This window comes from Pyrus communis, chromosome 14 (genome assembly GCF_963583255.1).
Source record: "Pyrus communis chromosome 14, drPyrComm1.1, whole genome shotgun sequence".
NCBI lineage: Eukaryota > Viridiplantae > Streptophyta > Magnoliopsida > Rosales > Rosaceae > Pyrus > Pyrus communis.
Genome location: NC_084816.1, coordinates 3670 through 26233, shown reverse-complemented (window position 1 = coordinate 26233; position 22564 = coordinate 3670).

The window sequence follows — 22564 nt, the reverse complement described above, 5'->3', positions numbered from 1 at the left end:
TAAATAAAGGAGTATATTTTTTTTCTTCTAAATATAGAAAGTTTGGAGTGTAGAATGAAAAATTTAAAGTGTCAATAACAATTCTCTTTTTAAATGGTGAACAAATTTAAATTTATACTTATTTTGGATTTTAAATTTTTTTTCTAAATATAGAAAATTTGAAGTGTAGAATGAAAAATTTAAAGTGTCAATAATAATTCTCTTTTTAAATGATGAACAAATTTAAATTTATACTTATTTTGGATTTTAATTTGATAAGATACAATTGGTCCATCATGTTCGTATCTCCTTTGATACAATTAATACATCAACTTCAATCTTCTTTGATACAATTGATGCATCAAGGACGAAATTTTTTTTTCTTTTTCAAATACGATATTTGTTAAGGTGATAAACAAGGTCTACGAAGATATTAATTTATATAAAAACCTTGTCAAGTTACGTTACATTTTTGCAATGATGAAAAGCCAAACCTCTTGCATTAATTTTATCTTTTGTGCCATCTAAGATCTCTAAACTTTTTTTTTCCTTAACAAATAATAGGTTTGTTAGATTAAATGTTAGATTAGAGAATCGACGAAATTCAAATCCACACAGTGATACAAATGTAACACTCCTCTCTATCACTATAATAAAGGGTCATATGTCTCGCTTTCTTCAAAATTTATTCATCTTTGACTTTAAAAGTTTTTCTAAACAATTGCTTAATTGCTACTTAGCAATACAGTTATTGCTATTCTTATTCATTTGTAAGAAGATGCCTTATGTTTAAATTTCATAGATTAGGAGCTCAATATCAATTTATCCCCACCCTTGACATAAATATTTGCTTTTGTAAAAGTGTTCGGAGCGGTGCTCGAAGAGACGTGTAGGATAACCAAGGTTGAGCAAGATGCTCGGTTCACACCACTTTCAACTGAACACCTATCACTTCACCGTTGAATATCTGGCTGATAGGCGAAAAGGTACAATATGCTAGTTTTACGTAAATAGCTGTTAAGACCTATATTTTTAAATGCATATATTATTTACAAGAAAATAATTATTTCCTATTGTGATTATGTGTATATGTACATTTCCTAAAATCATATTTTATAATATTCATGTGTGAAAGGATTTATAAATATCTTTAGTATTTTATATTATTCTTATTACCTATCCATAGTTTTTAGGCGGTGTAAGTTTGCTTTTGGTTTGATCTCATCTTCCTCTATGCCGACTGACTTCCCTCTCTTATGAATAGATGTTACAAGCATGAATACTCGTACTTTGCTGCGAGGTTTAGACCATCTCCAACTTAGGGTTAGCCAGATGGTTCGTTTTAGCCCTCTAGTCCTCCAAGATATTAATATTTTAATGAACAGTACATGACCATATTTGCCTCCATCTCCAACCGAGGGCCAAAGGGCCAGAGGGCTTGTTTTAGCCCTGTCGCAAAAAATCGTCTCCAACCGAGGGCCATAGGGCCAAACATAATTTATTATTTAAATTTAAAAACTACAACAACTTAAATTTAAAAACTACAACTTATATTTAAAAACTACAACTAAAATTAAAAAACGACAAATTAAATTAAAAAACTACAAATTAAATTTGAAAACTACAACAACTTAAATTTAAAAACTAAAACAACTTAAATTTAATATCCATAATCAACATCATCTTCATCATCCACCATTGTAGGAGTATAGTCAGAGGTAAACAATTGCCATTGGCTCATAATTTTTTTTTTTCTTCTATCAAAATAGGCTTTACTTATTGGATTGTAATTCGAAGTGTTCATTTCCATATTCTTATCATCCATCTCTTCTTGTATTTGTTTGGCCCATTCTTCATGCCTACACTTCCTTTCTTCTGCCTCAAGGGCATTTTGCTCTGCCAATAATCACAATGAGGCCGCCACTTCATGTTGAGCGGCGTAATCATCATTTGTCTTAACCTTTTCCTTCAACCTTCGCGCCTTGTTTCGTCACCTAACCCTAGGTATGGAACCTTCACCCGAAGATGGATTTTCTACCCTTGTTTGTTGAATGGTTGGAGATCCATCTTCATCCATATCTGCAGCTGAGGATGCAGTTTTGAACATCGGCATAGGAGCTCTCTATGGTGGATCTTCAAATAACACCTATCCTTTACAAATTTCCCAACAACTGTGAAACTGAAAGGGTTTCGAGCTGCTGTCCATATACAATTCCTCCGCTTGGAGTACCTAGAAAAAAATTAAAGGAAATTAATTTATGAAATTAAATGTAATATAATTAAATATTTAAAATAAATTGTGAAAACACTTACTTCGTCGTAGTAATTAGTGCCTCTTTCAGGATTACTTGCGGCTGCTAACAATGCTTGATGCCATTTGTTCAAACTTGGCTGAAGATGTTTCTTCCATCTTGAAGAACAACTCTCGTGGTTTCGAATATTCATTGGAGTGGTGTCTTCATAGAACTCTAAGTATTTTTTGGACACACGAGTCCAAACACCGTCATTTGTTTGACAATTCCCTCTCACACTATCTTTCGACACCCATCTATAAGCCTTGCAAAAAACTTCATCTTCTTTTCGGGTCCAAGCCCTACCTTTCATTGTAGACGAGGCCATTTCAAAATTATTAAAAAAATTGAAGGATAGAATTTTGAAAGAGGAGGGAAAATATGAGAATTGAAATGGTGTAGGAATGGTGAAAATTTTGTGAGGAATGGTTTAGGTATTTATTGAAAAAAATAGAATTTAAAAAAAAAAAATTTGAATCCAACGGTAACTAGTACCAGTTAGCCGTTGGATTCAAAATACAGAATTAATCAGTTTTCTGGTCAGCCCTGCATCCCTTTCAGATTTCGTGGGGCCCTTTCAGATTTCATGAGCCCTCTGGCCTAACCCTCGGTTGGAGAAGGTTTTCGGGCTATTTTTGGCCCTCTAGCCCTCTGGACCCTTCAGTTGGAGATGTCCTTAAGAATACTGTTTAAAACAATGGTATTTAATATAAATAAGTTTTATATATCAATATTTACATGTCTGTTGTTTGAGAAGGTAAATTAGCAACATATTAGTGTGATAAAAAGATTAACAACATTAAACTGATCATTATTCAAAATATTTAGATAGATTATGAACATGTTACTGAGTCTAGATTTTCCTTCTTCACTTTTCAGCTCATCTTCATCTTCATTATGTTGAGGTTTACAATTTCAGCTAGTTCCTACAAATTTTGAAAAAAAAAAAAGTTGTTAGTGCGGACATATAAGAAAACAAAAGGGGGACATATAAGTAAAGACAAAGATAGAGCTCATTTGTGATCCTGAAGGTGCAAATGAGATTTTTGTCTCCCTCTATTTTCATATGCTCTATCAGATGCAAAAAAGGCTAAAATGAGTGCATTCAAACCAACCCATTATTCGCACTTCAGTCAAATATCAAATATATCTCAGTGATACTAATTAAACAGAGTCGGAGAGTTCAAATCAATCGCTTATAGCAACAAAAACAGTAAAATACAAATGTTTATGAAGAAATTAAAATAGTAAAAAAGGTATCGTTATGACGAAGATGTAATAATATGATGTGATTAATTTCACGAAGAAACCATATATAAAGGAATCGTGTTAAAAAGCGAATGAGGATTATATGAAGTCTGAGAGCAACAACATACCAATGAGTAACATGTAAAGTTAAAATAGAGAAGACATGGATATACAATGTTGTACTGGAGGAGGGCATACATATGTAGAATATATATAAAGTAGGCTGGAATTGGAATTTGTTATTCAAAAAAAAAAAAAGGAATTTGCAATTTTCTCTGTATGGGTTCGCATTTTGAAAAAGGAAGCTCTTAGTGTGGATGGTTTGTTAAATTTAACTCAAAACAGTATAACATAAAAGTAAACAAATGGGGGACACATACCCAAAAGTTAAGACAAAGTTTTCTTATGATAAAGAAGGAGCATATATAATCCGATTTTCATTTTTTTTTTATTCATCTGCTCTATCATATACAATGTGTGCATTTAAATTAGAAAGAGTTGGGTTAGGCATAATTGGACAAAGAAAAGGTCTTTATAGCAACAAAAATGAAAAACTGCTTTATAACTGGACAAAGAAAGAGGAAGATAAAAAGAAACAAAGAAAAGGCCCTTAAAATTTGGTAGAGGCATTTTTAGCAAGTGAACAAAAAAAAAACAAAAAAAAACAGAGGCATTTCCAAACAAAAACTCAATATCAATATGCAGTGAAAAGAAAATAATGCCTGAGCAAGGGAAAAAAACAAAAAAAAATTATAAACCTGAGTAACGAAGAATTCATTTGAATGCAATATTTTCCTTTCAAATGAAAACCTGTAGGAAAATCAAAAACCAAATGAAAGAACATGGCAGAAAATTGAGGGGAAAATTAGATTAAAAAAAGTAAATAAAAAAAACAAAGAGGACGAATGATTGTGTCCAATGTACTTAATTTCTCTCGAGTATAAAGATAGCTTACATATTTCTTGACCATATGAGATCAGTAGTTGATATAATTAGTCCAACCGCAAAAGAACCTAATTCAACGCTTAAACCTAACTTATCACTGCATTGAAATGACAAAGAAAATGCATATTATTTCCATCATTCCAGTTATTCATTAGATAGATGTGTTTGAATGCCCCTGATGCCAATGATAGATTTCATTACTCTGCACATACAAATTGTTTAGCCAAAACAATTGTTCATAAAAAATTAAAGCATCAAAGTGCATGAAGATATATCTATATCTAAAGAGGAAGGTTTATCATAGGCTTAAGGAATCTGTAAAAGAAAGGTAAGTATATGAATTCTCAAAATAAAATTGAAATTGAAATTCTTATTTCTAAAGAAATTGAAGACAAATTAAGATTATATTATCAATTGAACATTTACTAAAAGTAAATTCAACACTAGTTTCTCAGGAACTAAATTATTGCATATCAATGCTCCTTCTGACCAAAGATTAGTTCGATATTTTTAACAAAGTAAGGTGCTACAGATTGTTGCTTTTGATCATCTCGGTCCTTTTCTTTAGCTCGACTATAGTCATGGTCATTTCAAAAGTTGGTGCAAAGATGTAGGTTTGCAGTAAGGAACAAAAATGATATAGATTAACCCTTACGATGGCTAGAGGTTGCGGCACCTACAAGTAAACAAATATTGTAGCGGCATAAGTTGAATAATTGTAGCAAGCAAACAAATACAAAATTTAATCACTCTCAAAATCCAAATTAGAAAATAAAACAAAGTGAATGGACTATGAGAGAAAATTTATTCGCCGAATTAGAATCAAACTAATAAAGTTGAACTGAACAAAACCCTAACTCAAATTTATTGAATTAGAATCAAACTAATGAGATTTAATTGAACAAAACCCTAACTCAATTGAAGCCCCTGTTAAAAACCCATCTCTGATATTAGATTATCTTTGGGTAAATTGGGTATAAGTGAGGGTATTGACCTTTGCCGGCCATGTCGTGTTCGAAATTGGAACAGTGTGGGATGTGATTTTGGTGTAATGGGTAGTGTTGCAGAGAGAACAAAGCAAGTCCATGTCTATGTGGAATCGAAAGTGCAGAAATCAAACGTTGTAGACAATGATTTTGAAGATTCTGAATGTAAGAAAGAGAAGAGAAATTTACGTTTGGAGAAGAATGGTGACCGTTGCTGTTGAAATTGAAGAGATTTTCGCAAATGAGTCGAGAAAGAAGAAAAGGGAAGTATGATGAAATGAGTGAAAGAATGAAGTCGTGATTGCGAGCAACAGAAGGGATAAACGAGATGAAGCGTTGAGCGTGAGACAAAAGAAGAAGCAGGATGAACTTCTATAAATTAGTCGAGGAGGGAGAGGGAAGAAACGGTGAACACCCATGCATCCCATTTTGTTCGCTGTTTGACCAAACTGGCAAAATTGAAATAACAGCAAAGTAAGCTAGAGTAAAACTGAAAATCCAGATTTCCCCACCGGTTTTAGTACTATAAAATATAATTTCTTCAGTTTTCTCCTCTAGCTAGGTGAGCCGTTTATAGAATAGTCTTTCTATTCGTGTTGTTCTTTAGTGACAACCTCTCATGTACTGTAAATAATGCCATACTGATTTCTACTCCTAGAAGAGCACTTAACTGTAAGGGCGTGTTTACGTGTCCGTAATCGGAATCAAAAGTTGGAGTGTGATTCTGATTACGGGTTATACTTGTGTTTACTAAACTTTGGACGAATCAAAATGGGTATGCATATGAAAAATGGAATTGCACTCTTGATTTTGGAAGAATTGTATTCCTGAGGTGGGAGGTGTCATTTGAATTCTGGGAGACAATCGGAATCCGGAATACAACTTTTCTACCTATTATAACCCCACCTAATTCCTAAAACTCCATTTTGCCACTAAAATCAACAAGCACGACTCTCCACCTGCCTCCCTTCTATGATTGTGGCATCGTGGTTGTGTGGGGATGAAGGAGCGGGAGAGAGACGGAGCTGTAAGAAATGGTAATGAAGGATGCGCATAAAATAAAATGTAGGGGAGGGAGGGAGATGGTGGTGGCGATGGCAATGCTGGTTGGGGAGAACTGATGAAGGATACTGGGAGAAGTAGTAAAATTGGGCTGCTTGGGAAAGGGGTGGGTATAAAAAATTAGGTTTAAAAAGGTTAAAAAGGGTTAAAAGTTTAGTTTATAAAGAGATGGAAAATTCAATTATTTATGGGTTAATGTTGTTATGAAAATTCAATTTTATTAATTATCACATAAAATGACTCATTTAGACCAATGGCAGTTTAGTAATCAAATGGTTTCGATTCTGATTCAGAAGTGAATTGGTAAACAATTTACATGGAATTGACATCATTCTTATTCCGTTTCTCGACAGTTTAGTAAACACCTTTCATAGGAATCCATTTCTGATTCCCCATCAATCAAATTCTTTCTCAATTCAATTCCACCTATTTTGATTACGGATGAGTAAATGAGCCATAAGAGACTTACATGATGTTCTATTGCAGGGACTTACACACACACACACACTGTAAATAGATGTTATTTTCTTCAGTTTTCTTCACTAGCTAGATGAGACGTTTTCTCTTAGGGTTTGCTCTCTTTCAAGTTTAAAGACTTACTTTCTTGATTTTCCACTTAATATCTCTGTGCTAATATTAGTGAATTATATATGTTTGAATATCAACTAAAATGGGCTGCTGGGCATCATTCTGTTTACATATTTAAATTCGTCTATTCTGCTACTTTGGTTTTTATAGAATAGTCTTTCTCTTCGCGTTGTTCTGTAATGATAGCTGGCTCTCATGCATTGTATTGTGCATATTACATACGATATCATATTGATTCCTACTCCTGGAAGGGCACTTAATTGTAAGAGATTTACATGATGTTTGTTGATGCAAATTTTTGTTGTCTCTAACTTTGACGAAAATGCACCTGCAAAACAATCAACACTTTTAATCAAGGACCTAAGCCTCATGTGCCCACGAGGTGGGAGGGTAAGGCCAATGGATCTTCGATGACTAAGTTTCTCTTAGAAGAGTAAGCGTTTAGGGCCTTTTAGAATTGTAAAAGCTTCCCGCAATTTGGTAGAATATGGCGTATATATAAGGGAGTGGCCGACCATGATGTCAGGGTTTTACCCTACATATGGCGGCATCCTATTGGTCAAGGTTTTATGGAGAAATATTCTTAAGATATTAAATAGGAAATAATATCTTAAGATAATGGAGTAATTATCCTTAATTGATTTAAATAGGGATTACTTACTTGAATGAAGTCAATCTTCAATTGGGAATGTATTAAAGATATGATTAGGGTAATTAATCCTTATTTTTAATGCTTTGACTTTTCCTTGTCCTTGCCAAGGGCAGGTGAACTATGAGCAGTCGTATTCAGTTGCAGGGGATCTTCAGGGGTATGAGCTGCGGATGAGAGTATTTGAGAAGCGTGCCCATTTAATGAGGACAATCTTGACTTTCTTGGCCAAAAGTCCATGTGTTGCCTCCAGAATATTTGAGATTATTTTAGGCTCTACAATGTTCTATTGTAGGGAGTAGAGTCAATAGATAGATAGATAGATAGATATATATATATATATATATATATATATTGTATGTATATGTATATGTATGGACGTGTGTGTATTATTAAAGAAGTATGTTGGTAACCAGTGTTCATACTTTTAATATGCTTATACTCTTCACTGACATGATATACATACATACATACAAACATACACACACACACACACACACACACACACACACACATACGTACATGAAGCTTTTAAGGGAAGGGATTTCTATTTTTTCTTATAAACCTGAGGATTAGTTGTGGGGTCCACATGATATCGAATTTTAACGATCCGAACCATTTATTTTTCAAGTTGCACCTCATGGATTATCCTTGCAAAAGATTAGCCAAATCGAAAATATTTAAGACATCTAATTGGGTTCAAAAAAATTAACGAATACTTTTTTATATAATAAACAATAAAATTTTATCTTGATAATTAAATAGGCAAATGATTTTGAATTGAATTGAATTTTCGTAAGAATGATCTATGAATTGAAACTTACAAATTAGACGGTTCAAATCGTTGAAGTTCGATATAGAGTGGGCCCCACACCTAGTCCTAATTTTTGAAAAAAAATGAAGATCCATTTGCATAAAGAGTCTGTATGTGTGTGTGTGTCTATATATATATAGTAATGATAAAGCTTTTATATAACTAAAGTGTTTTAATGTACTAGTATTATATTTTAAGCTATATCTTCACTGATTTTGCAAAGCCATTTCCATTCCAACGTGTGCCTTCTCTTTTGAGTATGTTATTCGATAAACCAAAATGACTTTTGAATTAGTAGTGTGGAATTAGCAAACTTAAGCATGTTGATCAAGATTATAGTTCATGTCATGCATTTGGTTATAATTATATCCTTTGCACCAAAATTTATTTTATCCTTTAACACCCAAATATATAAAATATCACCTACCTGATTGATCAAATACATGATGCAAAGAGGTATATACCCAAGTGAAGGAAACATAATTAATCTGTTGAAATCAACTTAATCCGATCCATATACATTTCATACAGAATGAGATTGTCATCTAATATTCTTCGATCAAACTTTCTGACATGCCTTGTTTCATCTCAGGTGCCACCAAATAATCACTCTCGGTCCTATCAAGTAAAATCACTAAAAGTCAATTCAATCTGTCATATGTCACCCAAATCAACCAAATATAACACTTTTTAGGCATTATTCATGTCCTATACAGTTGAGATCCACATCTCTTGTTTATATATTCAAATTTTCTTTTGCTAAAACATACTTATTAGGACCAATCAAGGAGCTTACAGCAGTCTTTCAAATCGAAGAAGGAATAGTGAGGAAAAAAATTCAAAAAGAGAAACCGTACCTCAGGATGCATGGCAAAGAAATGAATAAACCTAGAATTAAAAACTTGGCGTAGAGCTATTGTTCGGGTAAAGATTTCTTTGGAGAATGTCTCTGGACCTCAGCACAGCTCTTCAAGGGATTGGCACTTTGGATGTGTATGTTTGGTAGTCGGGCTCTTGCTTGTCTTGTGTACGGCAATAAGAGCTTGAAGTTAATTATCAAAGGTACCTTTGTGGGGCTTTAGGTGTAGGTCTTGAGGCTCACAATCAAAACTAACTAAATGTTTGGGCGTGCCACTGCTATCTCAGTATAGTAGATGTAGAACAAGTGTGTTTTAAGTTGGTTACTTACACCCTAAGTTACTCAAACTTCTTGTAATAAAAGGATTGTCGCAGATGAGTTAAGTTTGCCTTAAGTTTTTTTTTCTTGCCTTATGACCAAGGACTTCTAGTTCATGATCTTGAATGTTCAAATGGAGGGAGTTTAGAGCCCTTTAAGTCATTTGTTTGATTCTAAGTTACTCTTAATGAAAACAGATCTATTAAGTTAACCAGATCTAGATGCAAATGAGACTCTTAAAATAGAAAAACTAGTGGAAATAACTTGAATACATGCTGGAGAATGCATTAAGTAATAGATCTACTAATTCAGAGAACAAACAAGGAGATTCAGGCAAGATTTCACCTTGTCTGGCAATGTTGAATCTCTTGCATCCGCTTCTCTTTGAGTTTTCATGGGTTGTTCACTAAAAGAGATGGATGGGAAATAGGTTTACATGAGGAAACCGATACTACAACACTAAGGGAGGTAGCATAGCTTTTATACTAGACAAAAGATAGCTTTTATAAGGAAACTATTGCTAAAATGACTAAATCTAAGTTGATTTCAGGCTTGAAGAGTACAAATTGTCTTAAGAGCAGAGTTTGTATGCTTGTTTGTTTGATTGGTTAAGTGTCCTTGTCTCTGTTGTCTCTTTTTCCTTTTATAAGTGATTTGGCCCAAGGATCAAGGCATTGATAGGATTACAAGCACACCACAAAGTAGCACACAAATGTCCTATTGATTTTCCTTATTAACACTAAGATTTGTCAATTGTAGCATATGAAAATAAGGGTCTTTCCCGCAGAAGATTGTTTTATCTAACTACTTAAAATGTCACAAAAGCTGAGCTGCTGTCCCTATTGACCAGCCACCCAAAAATAATTATTAGACCAACTTACACTTATCTAAAGTCTACGAAATTTTATATGAACACACTAGACACACAGAGCTACACTCACACAAATATCAAACAAAAACAGGACAGAAACAAATTTTAAATAGTTCACAAATTAAGAAAAACGAGTTAGGGGAATTGCTATCCACCACCAAATAATCATGCAAGCATGTTAGGTTTCATTCAAATTCCTTTTATTTCCGGATGAAGATGCTTAAGTTGGCTCAATGTTAGAACTCAACTTATTACTCTTTCTTATATAGTATGTTAAGAAAATGACGTTTTCAACTTAACTTAGTCCCTAGAATGGCATGTTCATAGATTTAACAAGTAGAAATCATTAAGAACGAAAAGAGTTTAAGTCATCACAAGGCATCGTAAGTACTAGCGTTATCTTACTTATCCTAAAAATTGATTCACATGTTAATCACAATTAACAAGTACTACTCTAGAACATATGTAGGTCCTCATTTGACAAGGGCAGACACACACATATTCATAGCATTAGAATCCTAGATATGCTTACAAAGTATGCATCCTTAGAAAACACATAAAGAATTCATCACTGACATAAGTAGTGAACCAATTTTCATCCATTCATAAAAGTAATTCAAACGAAATGTCATAACAAACTTGCAATCATATTCGGGGCTTCAAAACAGCCCCTAACTACTAAAAATTTAGTTACACATAATCCTTAAGTTAAAACAAAAGATAGACATGAGTTTGAGAAGATAGAACCAAAAGAAATCGACTGAGGCCTCCTCCTCTTTCCTTCCTTCCTCAACGCTACTTTTAAACCAATTCTTGCTGCATCATTTTCTTCTCCTTAACTCACCCACTGATAGCCATTTAGTGATGACAATAAGTGAGAGGAAATGGTAAAAGAATTGTAACTCTTTTGGTAGCCTTTATGCCAATTACTCCCTCTTAATTCTCATCTTTAATTCCATTCCCTTTTATATTTGAATAAGTGTCAGCTGACTTGTTCTTGACTGCATCAGTTTTCACTGCTAGATTTATTGGGTTTATTGCTTTCATTGTAGTTACAAACTGCTCAGTCTATTGTGAACCTTTTAGTGTTAAAATGACCATAACTTCTTCTAGAAAAATGATATTAACAATCCGTGAAATGCTCCAGAAAATAGACATCTGTAGCTTTCCAAAAATATAAGGTTCATTCTCTAATTCATTTTGAGTTGTTCGCAACTTGCTTCCAAAGTCAGCTAACCTACACATGCAGTTTTGACGAATTTGTTACTTAAAATCTCACTTGTGCTATTTTTCTTTCCTTTGCTTGACAAATCCTACAAAACACAAAAACAAAGTACATAGCTCAAAAATATAAGGAACTAACTAAGAAAAGACAAGTGAATTTGATGTAAAATATATATAAACATGAGCTTATCAGGCATTGCTCTTGCCCGAAAGCTATTGGAAGGTAGTGAGTCATTAGTTTTTTACTTGTGATGCCACTGGAAAGTGTTTTTTAGCTGATAGTAGGTTAGTCTCCATCACTTGTCACTTCAGTTGTAGACACGTGTTTTGTGTCTTGGCTGAGAAGGCTTCAATTTTCTTCTGGGCTTGATGCTGGGCTTCGGGTAGATTCACCTTGTTTTGATTAAATCTTCTTTCAGTCTAGCCCAATATTCAAATATTAATCCAAACAGTTATAAAGTCAGATATTGGAGAATAAGCTTGTACAACACCAACTGGCAATGTGATATTCATATATGGATTGGTTCACATAGCTTTCTTGTCTTGCACCAAAATACTACCTTTATGGCTTCCAGAAGTATAAATTTCATTTGAGCAAGATGCTTGTACAACAACTATCTGAAAAAGGAAAGGAAAAGATGAACTCTTTGTTATAAGTGGAAAGACAATGAAAAATTCAAATATGCTAATAAACAATATTAAACAGATACCAAACTAATATTAAACAAAAGAGTAAAATACAAAAAACTACCTCAACTATTGGCGTCACGACACTTTCATACCTTATCTTTTAAATTGACAATGTCATACCTCATCTTTAGAATTTGGTCCAATATTATACCGTCCATTACTTGGATGTTTACTTTTTAGTTAAATACTGACGTGGTTTGATTCGGGGCCCACTTTATATTAAAAAATCATTAAAATATTATTAAAAACTAAAAAAAAAAAAAAAACCCTCAGTTCGTCCCTCCCCCTCCCCCCTCATCTCTCTTCTCCCCATCTTCATCTTCTTCCCCCACCTGCAAATTCCAAAAAAAAAAAAAAAAATCCAATTTTTCTTCCTCCCTTCTCCTTTTTTTCCTCCTTTTCTTCTTCTTTTTCTTTCGCACAGGGGGGTTGATGGGTTTTCAAATTTTTTTTTTTCTTCCTCCTTCTCCTTTTTTTTTTTTTTTTCCTCTTCTTCTTCTTCTTCCTCCTTCTCCTTCTCCTTCTCCATTCTAAATGCAGTGCACATGAATGTATATATGATGTACATATACCTATTCGCAACAAGTATGAATTTGGAATGTGTCTTATGTAGGGCTGAAAAAAATTCCCAAAAATCCCAAACCGAAATTCTTGAAAATTTCAGTACCCAATACCGAACCGATCCTGAAATTTCGGTACGGGAATCGGTCTTAAGTTTTTGGGATTTCGGTAATCCCAAATCAAACCGAAAAAAAAAATATATATATTATTTAATTTTTAAATATATATTTAGAATATATATAGAGAGAATGAGAGGTTAAAGGGGGGAGGGAGCCTGACTTAAATATTTTCTAAAATACCTTATGCAATCAGAGCTTTTTTACTTTTGTTTCTTTGTTCCTTGTAAAACGTTTTCCTTCTTTTTATCGTGTTTGGGATCCTTGTCTTCTACCAGTTAGTTGTGAGCTTTGATGGTTTCTCTTTATAGAAATCAATTATCATGGTTGTCTACTTGAATTCATTTATATGGATTTTAGCGAGGTACCCCATTCGTTCTTTTCAACCGATTATGGTTATGTATATATTCTTATAGGCTATGCGAATGCATCTCCAATATGAATTGTGTATGATTTATCCTTCCTGGTGTGAAATCATGATTTCTTTTACTATTTAGAACAAGAAAAGAAACCTTGATTTGAATAGTTCGTTATGTTTACGAGGTAAAATAAATTTTGCTCATAACGTAATGTTACTGGAATGGTCATCAAAGCATGAGATTATTTGTGCTTTTAAACTGTTTACACATGCATAGATCCTCACTCACGGAAACACTTGCACACATGTAAACTATAAGTTCATATCTCGCTTATTTGACTCAAATTATGCCAGTCGTAGAAGAATTTCTGAAGGAACCTAGTAAACTCTTGGTTTTGGATTTGTTAATTTATTTTTGTTGCATGGATTTGTAGTAGAATAGGCAGATTGGCAGTGTAGAATAGGCAGCATATTGTTAATTTATTTTGATGATCACTTCACTGCACAGCCAAGATATGATACGCAGTGCACAACCAAGATATGCAGTGCAGATTTGCTATTTTGCACACTGCACAGGCACATCCAAGTTATAGCCCAGCCAAATTTTGATCACTGCACTACTAAGATATGCAGTGCAGATTTGCTATTCTGCATACTGCATAGCCACAGCCAAGTTATTATAGCCGAAAAGCCCAAAAATATTTCGGGATTCCGGAAAATTTGGTTTGGGATCGGTCTTGAAACTGGGAATCCCGAAAATTTTGGTTTGGGAATCGGGACTAAGGTTTTGGTTCAGTATCCCATACCGAACCACCCCTAGTCTTATGGGAGGCATCTTCTCAGAAGGGGTGTGTGTTGCTATGGTATTCTTTCATCATCTCAGACTTCATCCAAAAGTATGAGTCTGTTGATTTAAAAAATTAATTAACTAATCTGAAATTAATAAAATAATTAATAATTGAATTTAATTATTACAACCCGAGCTCAAGAGGCCCAAGGGCCATCTTTTGATAATTAAATACATATTGATTATATATTAGTTATCATAACCTAAAGTCTAAACCCAAAGTTTAAGCCCAATTTTGGTCTCTCTGGTTCATCTCTCCCATCACTTTGTAAGCGGACTTCATGTTCTAATGTGTGTGAAACTTTCTAACTTGACCAATTTGGGACAAATGAGATAGAAGGAAATTTCCTCTCAAAACTCCAACACTTTGGAGCAATAAGAAGGCTTGAACCGGGAGTGGCCCAAATCAAAACAGCTCAAATCAGGTCACGGAGGGAAAGATGATCAAAGAGAAGGCCTCACCCTCACGCATGATTGGTGCTATGTGTCTGCAGTTGTGGTCATGCTTTCAACTTCAGCCTCATATGGTCATCCTTGTGATTTGAGAAGAACTTTTATGGGTTCCCTAAAAATAAGTCGTCACATAATATATTATGTTTAGTAATTTAGATACACGTATTTTCTCATTTGCGAATGTAGCTTGACCAAATAAAGGCAATTATTTGAGCCGTTTTATTTACCAATCTTCCATTGTATTGGAGATAGTTTAATCATTCAAAGGTATAAAATAAATAGACGGTTCATCATGAATAAAATAAATAGACGGTTCATCATGAATAAAATAAAATAAATAGACGGTATTCCCGAAATATTTTCGGGATTTCGGTATGGTCTCGGGATTCCAATTCAATAGAAATTTGGCTTCTTGTTAATGGAAGAAGCTGATACCTGCAGATTGGGCATGCAAAGTAGAAAAGAAATCGAACATGCAAAGCAGAAATCGACCATGGAAATCCAGAAATCCAAATAAACCAAATCCACATAAAATTAATCCAGAAATCCCATAAAATTAATCAAGAAATCCAAATCCAAATCCAAATCGAAACAGTTAAAAGCTCTAAATAGTAAATCTCTAATTTATAAATACTAATTCGAACCCTAATTTAGAGAAAGCGTCATAGAAGATAGAGAAAATGTGTCGAGCTTCGAAGATTTGAGAGAGCTTTCGGCAGTAGCTGCTTCCTCTCTTTGCTTCTCAACATGAAGAGTGCTGCTCTTTGTCTCAGGAGTCAAAACCAAACTCAAGAGCTTTTGGCAGTAGCTCCTTCCTCTCTCTGCTTCTCAACCCCAAGAGAGCTGCTCTCTGTGCTTTCTATTAGTGGGAGCCAAAACCCTCTACTTTTGAGTTGGGAAGTGTGAGAACCGAAAGCCAAAAGCCAATTTTGTGCCTTTTCTTTTTTAATATTATTTTTGTGCCTTCCCCTTTTTTTAATATTATTTTTTGTGCCTTTTGTTAGTGGGAGCCCAAAGGCTCCTGCTTTTGAGTTGGGAAGTGTGAACTGAAAGCTAAAGAAACAAAACGTTTCGGGATTTCGGGAATACTGAACATATGAGATTTAGAAACCAATCCCGTATTGAATATTTTGGTATTTTTTGGGATAGAATTACCGAACTTCGGGATGATTTTGGTTTGAGTTCGAGATTTTTTCGATTTGGTTTGAGAATTTCGAGAATTTTTTCCAGCCCTAACCATTCCTTGTCCAGTGTAGTGGTAGCTAGCGGCATCCCAACGTAACACCAACTGCATGCCACAAGCTCAGCCGAAATCGGCCAAAGTATGGAACGGACAGCCACCGCTCGCCACGTGTTTCTTCCCCTCTATTGAAAAATGAGAAATTTCAGATTTGTTTCCATCCTAGTCACCGGCCTGCAAATAAGAGGCTGGAGTTAGATATACATACACTTCGATGATGCCACATGTTCAGGCACGTGGAGTGCTTACAGCTCTTTGACGGTGGGCTTCATGGGAGCTGCTCTGCCGTTGTCGATGTCCGGTCTCGCTATCACTGGTTTAGCTCCCACATAAAACCAGCCCCCACATACCCTCTGTAAACACATACTCAAAAGTCTGTCCAACAGTAAAACACTGCGAGCGAGCTATATATATCAAGAGTGTGGATGTAGAGTACTCTTGAAACAAGCAAAATGTATACAAGTATTATTCTTTCATTTGTCGATGGGGAATTCAATTTAATTAACAAAAAAAAAAAAAAAAAAAAAAGCTACGTATTTAGTGCTACTTTTTGTTTTTATTTTTGTACTCGAAATTAAAGAGTTTATTGTTGAAAAATGAAAAAAAAAAAAAAAAGCAAAGAGAGATTCCATATTTTTCCCATTTGTCCACGCAACATGCATATATTATGGAATGATGAGTTGCTTATCAAAGATGAAACTAATGAAAATGAACGACGAAAATAAGTCTAACTTGTTTTGTAACTATATCATTATCTGTATATGTATATATATGTAGTCATAAATCAAACACTTTTTAATGGTAACGACAATTAGTTATGATACGACACTAAGATTTCAATATATATAGATGATGATGCATCGCAGCTGGACAAGAGATCTCATGAGGTCCCATAAAATCCTGTCCTTTTGATGAATATTCTTGTTCCTAGCAAGCAAGCAATTGCTAAGTCATGGCTATGCATATGCATATACATGCATGTCTAATTCGTATAATTTATTAAAATTTAACAGTACGAACTTGTCAAAATCCACGTTGGCAAAACAGATATAAGAGTAGTTTAAATTCTTACCATCACACTCATGACAAAAATGTTTCCATATTACACACACACACACACACACACACACATATATATATATATATAGCTGTAAGAGGAAATATAGACCAGCGAATAGCTACAAGTTCAAACAACACACACACACACACATATATATATATATATATATATATAGCTGTAAGAGGAAATATAGACCAGCGAATAGCTACAAGTTCAAACTAATTTTCTGGAGTTTAGATTAAATTAGTGCCTAGTGGAACATGCTTTTTGTTTTTCTTTTATTAAAAATAAAATAAAAATATGAGTAAACATTATGAGCCGAGGTCGGAAGGGGTTTGATATATAACAGATAATGCTATTCTAGAACAACCGGAATCAGTCAGGATAATGACCAAATCCAAATGATTTTAATATATTTTGAGAAATTCAAATCATTCATTTCCCAAAACGAGAGCAGGTCCTTCACCTGTTATCGTACGTACGCATGCATATATATGCATGCCTGCCAAGTTAGTTAGATCATCTCTAATCGAAGGAGGGTTAGAGAGCTCGTTTTAGTCTTCTGATCCTTCAAGAAATTAATATTTTAATGAAAAATGCAGGGTCATATTTCTTACCATCTCCAACCGAGAGCCAAAGGGCCAAACATAATTTATTAATTAAATTTAAAAACTACTAACACTACAACAACTTATATTTAAACACTACAACTTAAAATTTAAAAACTACAACTTAAATTTAAAAACTACAACTTAAATTTAATATTTAAAATCATCATTATCTTCATTATCCACCATTGTAGGAGTATAGTCGGAGGTAAACAACTGCCACCGGGTCATAATTTTTTTTTTTTTTTTTTTTGTCCTATCAAAATAGGCCTTACTCATTGGAGTGTAATTCGAAGTGTTCATTTCCATATTCTTATCATCCATCTTTTCTTGTATTTGTTTGGCCTGTTCTTCATGCCTATCGTTCCTTTCTTCCGCGGCAAAGGCATTTTGTTCTGCCATTAATCGCAATGAGGCCGCCACTTCCTGTTGAGCGGTGTAATCATCATTTGCCTTGCTCTTTTCCTTCAACCTTCGTGCCTTGTTTTGTCCCATAGCCCTAGGTATGGTACCTTCACCTGAAGACAAATTTTCTACCCTTATTTGTTGAATGGTAGGAGTTCCATATTCATTCATATCTGCAGCTGAGGATGTAGTTTTGAACACTGGCGTCGAACCTATTTTATGTTGAGGTGGATCCTCAAATAACACGCATCCTTTACAAATTTCCGAACAACCGCGAAATTGAAAGGGTTTTGAACTGCCCTCCATATACAATTCCTCCGCTTAGGGTTTAGGGTTTAGGGGTTTAGGGTTTAGGGTATAGGGTTTAGGAGTTTAGGGGTTTGGGGTGTAGGGTTCAGGGATTAGGGTTTAGGGTTTAGGGTTTAGGGTTTAGGGGTTGGGGTTTAGGGGTTGGGGTTTAGGGGTTTAGGGGTTTAGGGTTTAGGGTCACCTCGATTTGTGTGGTGGGTTAGGGTTTAGGGGTTAGGGTTTAAGGTTTAGGGGTTGGGGTTTAGGGGTTTGGGGTTTAGGGTTTAGGGTCGCCTTGATTTGTGTTTTGCTGGTTCTCATTGTTTCAAGACCTGTTGGGCCTCCTCGATTTCCATGTCGGTCCCCTTCCTCGATTTTCGCGACTTTGGGCCCACTCGTTTTCTGTGTTGTTGGGATGCCTTGAACCTTTCGCGAGAAGCTTCAACCTGTCGCGTAGAGCTTGAACCCGTCGCGTACAGCTTTAACCCTTTGCGTAAAGCTTGAACCCGTTGCGTAAAGCTTTAACTCGTCGCGATAATCTTACGCCTTAGGTTTAAAGTTGCGGTACACGTGTATTTTGTCTTTCGTCTTTGTTTGTTCGTCCTACGTCTTTCGTCTTTCTTCCTTTGTCGGTCGTTCTTCGTCTTTCGTTTACTTCATTGAGGTCGGGTGGCTTATACTAAGTAATTATCAGGTTCAGTAATCGTCCTAAAAGTTGAAAGCGCAATGCCTTATTAAATGAGAGTAAATAATGATGAGGTGCTTGAATAATAGATTTATCAAGTTCCGTAATCGTCCTAAGAGTTGAACATGCAATGCCTTGTTAGAAGTCAGAGTAAATAATGATGATGTGCATGAATAATGGATTTATCAAGTTCAGTAATCGTCCGGAGAGTTGAAAATGCAATGCCTTGTTAGGAGTGTGAGTAAATAACGATGAGGTGCATGAATAATAGATTTATCAGGTTCAATAATCGTCCTAAGAGTTGAAAACGCAATGCCTTGTTAGGAGTGAGAGTAAATAACGATGAGGTGCATGAATAATAGATTTATCAGGTTCAGTAATCGTCCTAAGAGTTGAAAACGCAATGCTTTGCTAGGAGTGAGAGTAAATAAACCCCTTCATAAGAGTTTTCTACTAAGTTGTGTATTTTGTTTTTTGTATCCTTAAGTGCTTTACAAACCCATTATTTGCTATCTCCACGACTTATCAGGTTTAGTAATCGTCCTAAGAGTTGAAAACGCAATGCCTTATTAGGAGTGAGAGTAAATAAACCATTTCACCAAGAGTCCTCTACTAAGTCGTGTATTTTGCTTCATCATTAACCCTTAAACCACTAAACTAAACCCTAACCCCGAATCTTGAACCCGTCGCTTAAAGCCTAAACCTTCAAACCTTAACCACAAAACTAAACCCTAAACCATAAATTAAACCCTACCCCTAAACCCTAAACCCGTCGCATAAAGCTTCAACTCGTCGTCAGAAACTTTAACCCGTTGCCTAAAGCCTTTACCCGTCGCCTAATGCCTCAACCCGTTTCCTAAAGCTTGAACCCGTTGCCTAAAACCTAAACCACAAAACTAAAACCTAAACCATAAACTAAATCCTACCCCCAAACCCTAAACCCGTTCCCTAAAGGTTGAACTCATCGCCGAAAGCTTTAACCCATCGCCTAAAGCCTTAACACGTCGTCTACAGCCTTAACTCGTCGCCTAAAACCTTCACCCGTCGCCTATTGACTAACCCTACACCCTAATCAACAAAACTAAACCCTAAACTCCAAACTCTCAGCTCGTCGCGGCAAAGCCTCAACCTGTCGCATAAACGTTAAACCTGTCGCTTTAGGCTTCAACTCAAGATAACTATCACAGCTTGTTCTGTAAGCCGCTACTTCTTTTGTGCTATTTTCGCTCGGGAAGCGTGCCCATTTTCTCACATCAGGAATCGTGCCCTTTCCGGTCATCGGGAAACGTGTCTCTTTCTGGTTATCGAGAAGCATGCCCATTTTCGCATCTCGGGAAGCATCACCCTTTCTACATCTCGGGAAGTGTGCCCATTTTTGCATCTAGGGAAACATGACCCTTTTTGCTCAGAGGGAAGTATGCCCCTTTCCGTGTCTTGGCAAGCGTGCCGCTTTTCGTGCATCAGATAGCGTGTCCCTTACTGCTCATCAGGAAGCGTCCCCCTTTCCTACGCATTGGGAAGCGTGCCCCTATATGCGCATCAGAAATCGTGCACCATTCCTGCATATCGGTAACTATGCCCCTTATCGTGCATCGAAATTCGTGCCATTTCCCGCTAATCGGGAAGCATGCCCATTCCCACACATAGGGAAACGTGCCCACTTTTTGTGCATCGGAAAGCGTGCCTTTTTTGTTCATCGGGAAACATGCCCGTTTTGCTCCTCGGGAAGCATGCACCTTTCTACGCCTCGAGAAGGGTGCCTCTTTTCCACGCCCAGGAAGCGTTCCCCTTTTAGCGCATCGAAAAACATGCCCATTTTCGCTTATCGTGAAGTGTGCCCCTTTCTGTGCATTGGGAAGCATGCCCCTTTCAATGTCATGGAGAAACGTGCTCATTTTTGCTTATCATGAAGCATGGCCTGTTTCGTTCCTCAGGAAACGTGCCCTGTTTCGTTCCTCAGGAAACGTGTCCCATTTCGCGTCCCAAGAAGCGTGCCATTTTTGCTACTCGTGAAGCGTGCACCTTTTCGCTCATCGTGAAGCGTGGCCCTTTCTGCGCAATGGAAGCGTGCCCCTTTCTGGTCCTTAGGAAACGTGCCACTTTTCATGTCATGGAGAAACGTGCCCCTTTCCATGCCTCGTGAATTATGCACCGTTTTGTTCCTTGGAAATCGTGCCCATTTTCACTCCTCGTTAAGCGTACATTTTTTCACGCATTGGGAAGCGTTCTCTTTTTCTCGTATCATGAAGTGTGCCCCTTCCAGCTTCATTCCTCGGGAAACGTGCCTCTTTCTGCGCCTCAGGAAGCGTGACCCTTTCCTCGCCCCAGGAAGCGTGGACATTTTTGCACCTCGTTTAGCGTGCATCTTTTTGTGTATTGGGAAACGTGCCCTTTCCACACCTTAGGAAGCGTGGAAAAAGCAAAAGCAAAAGGCGAATCACTGTAGCGAGAAAAGCTGAAGGTGAATAATTGAAACACTGTAGCGGGAAACGAAAAGGGAAGACGTATCACTGTAGCGGAAAAGGGTTAGGGTAATCATTGTAGCGGGATACAGAAAGGGAAGGTGAATCACTGTAGCGGAAAAGATGGAGGTGAATCATCGTAGCGGAAAAGATAAAGGTGAATCACTGTAGCGGACGGGCGAAACACTGTAGCGTGGAAAGAGAAGGTGTAGGCGAATCACTGTAGCAGGAAGGGGATGGGGAAGGCGAATCACTGTATCGGGAAAGGGAAGCAGGGGGCGAACATTGTAACGGGAAGGAGAAGCGGAAGGCGAAGCACTATAGCGGGAATAGTGGAATGACTATAGTGGAAATGGGAGGTCATGGACTGTAGCGGGAAAGAGAAGCGTTGAGTCACTGTAGCGAGAAAGGGGAGGACATGCACTGTAGCGGGAAAAAGAAGCATCAAGTCACTGAAGCAGGAAAGGGGATGACATGCACTGTAGCAGGAAAGCAGGAAAGGGGAATCGTCGAGTCACAGAAGAGGGAAAGGGGAGGACATGCACTCTAGAGGGAAAAGGGAAGCGTCAAGTCACTATAGTGGGAAAGAGGGAGGACATGCACTGTAGTGGGGAAAGGGGAAGCGGAAGACGAAACACTGTTGTGGGAAAGAGGAGGACATGCACAGTAGTGGGAAATGGGAAACGTCGAGTCACTGAAGCAGGAAAGGGGAGGACATGCACTATAGTGGGAAAGGGGAAGCGGAATGTGAAGCATTGTAGTGGGAAAGAGAAGTGGTAGGTGAAGCACTGTAACGGGAAAGGGGGGAGGACATGCATTGTAGCGGGAAAGAGAAACGTTGAGTCACTATAATGGGAAAGGGGGAGGAAATGCACTGTAGTTGGAAAGGGGGAGGACATTCACTGTAGCGGGAAAGGGGGAGGAAATGCACTATAGTGGGAAAGGGGGAGGACATGC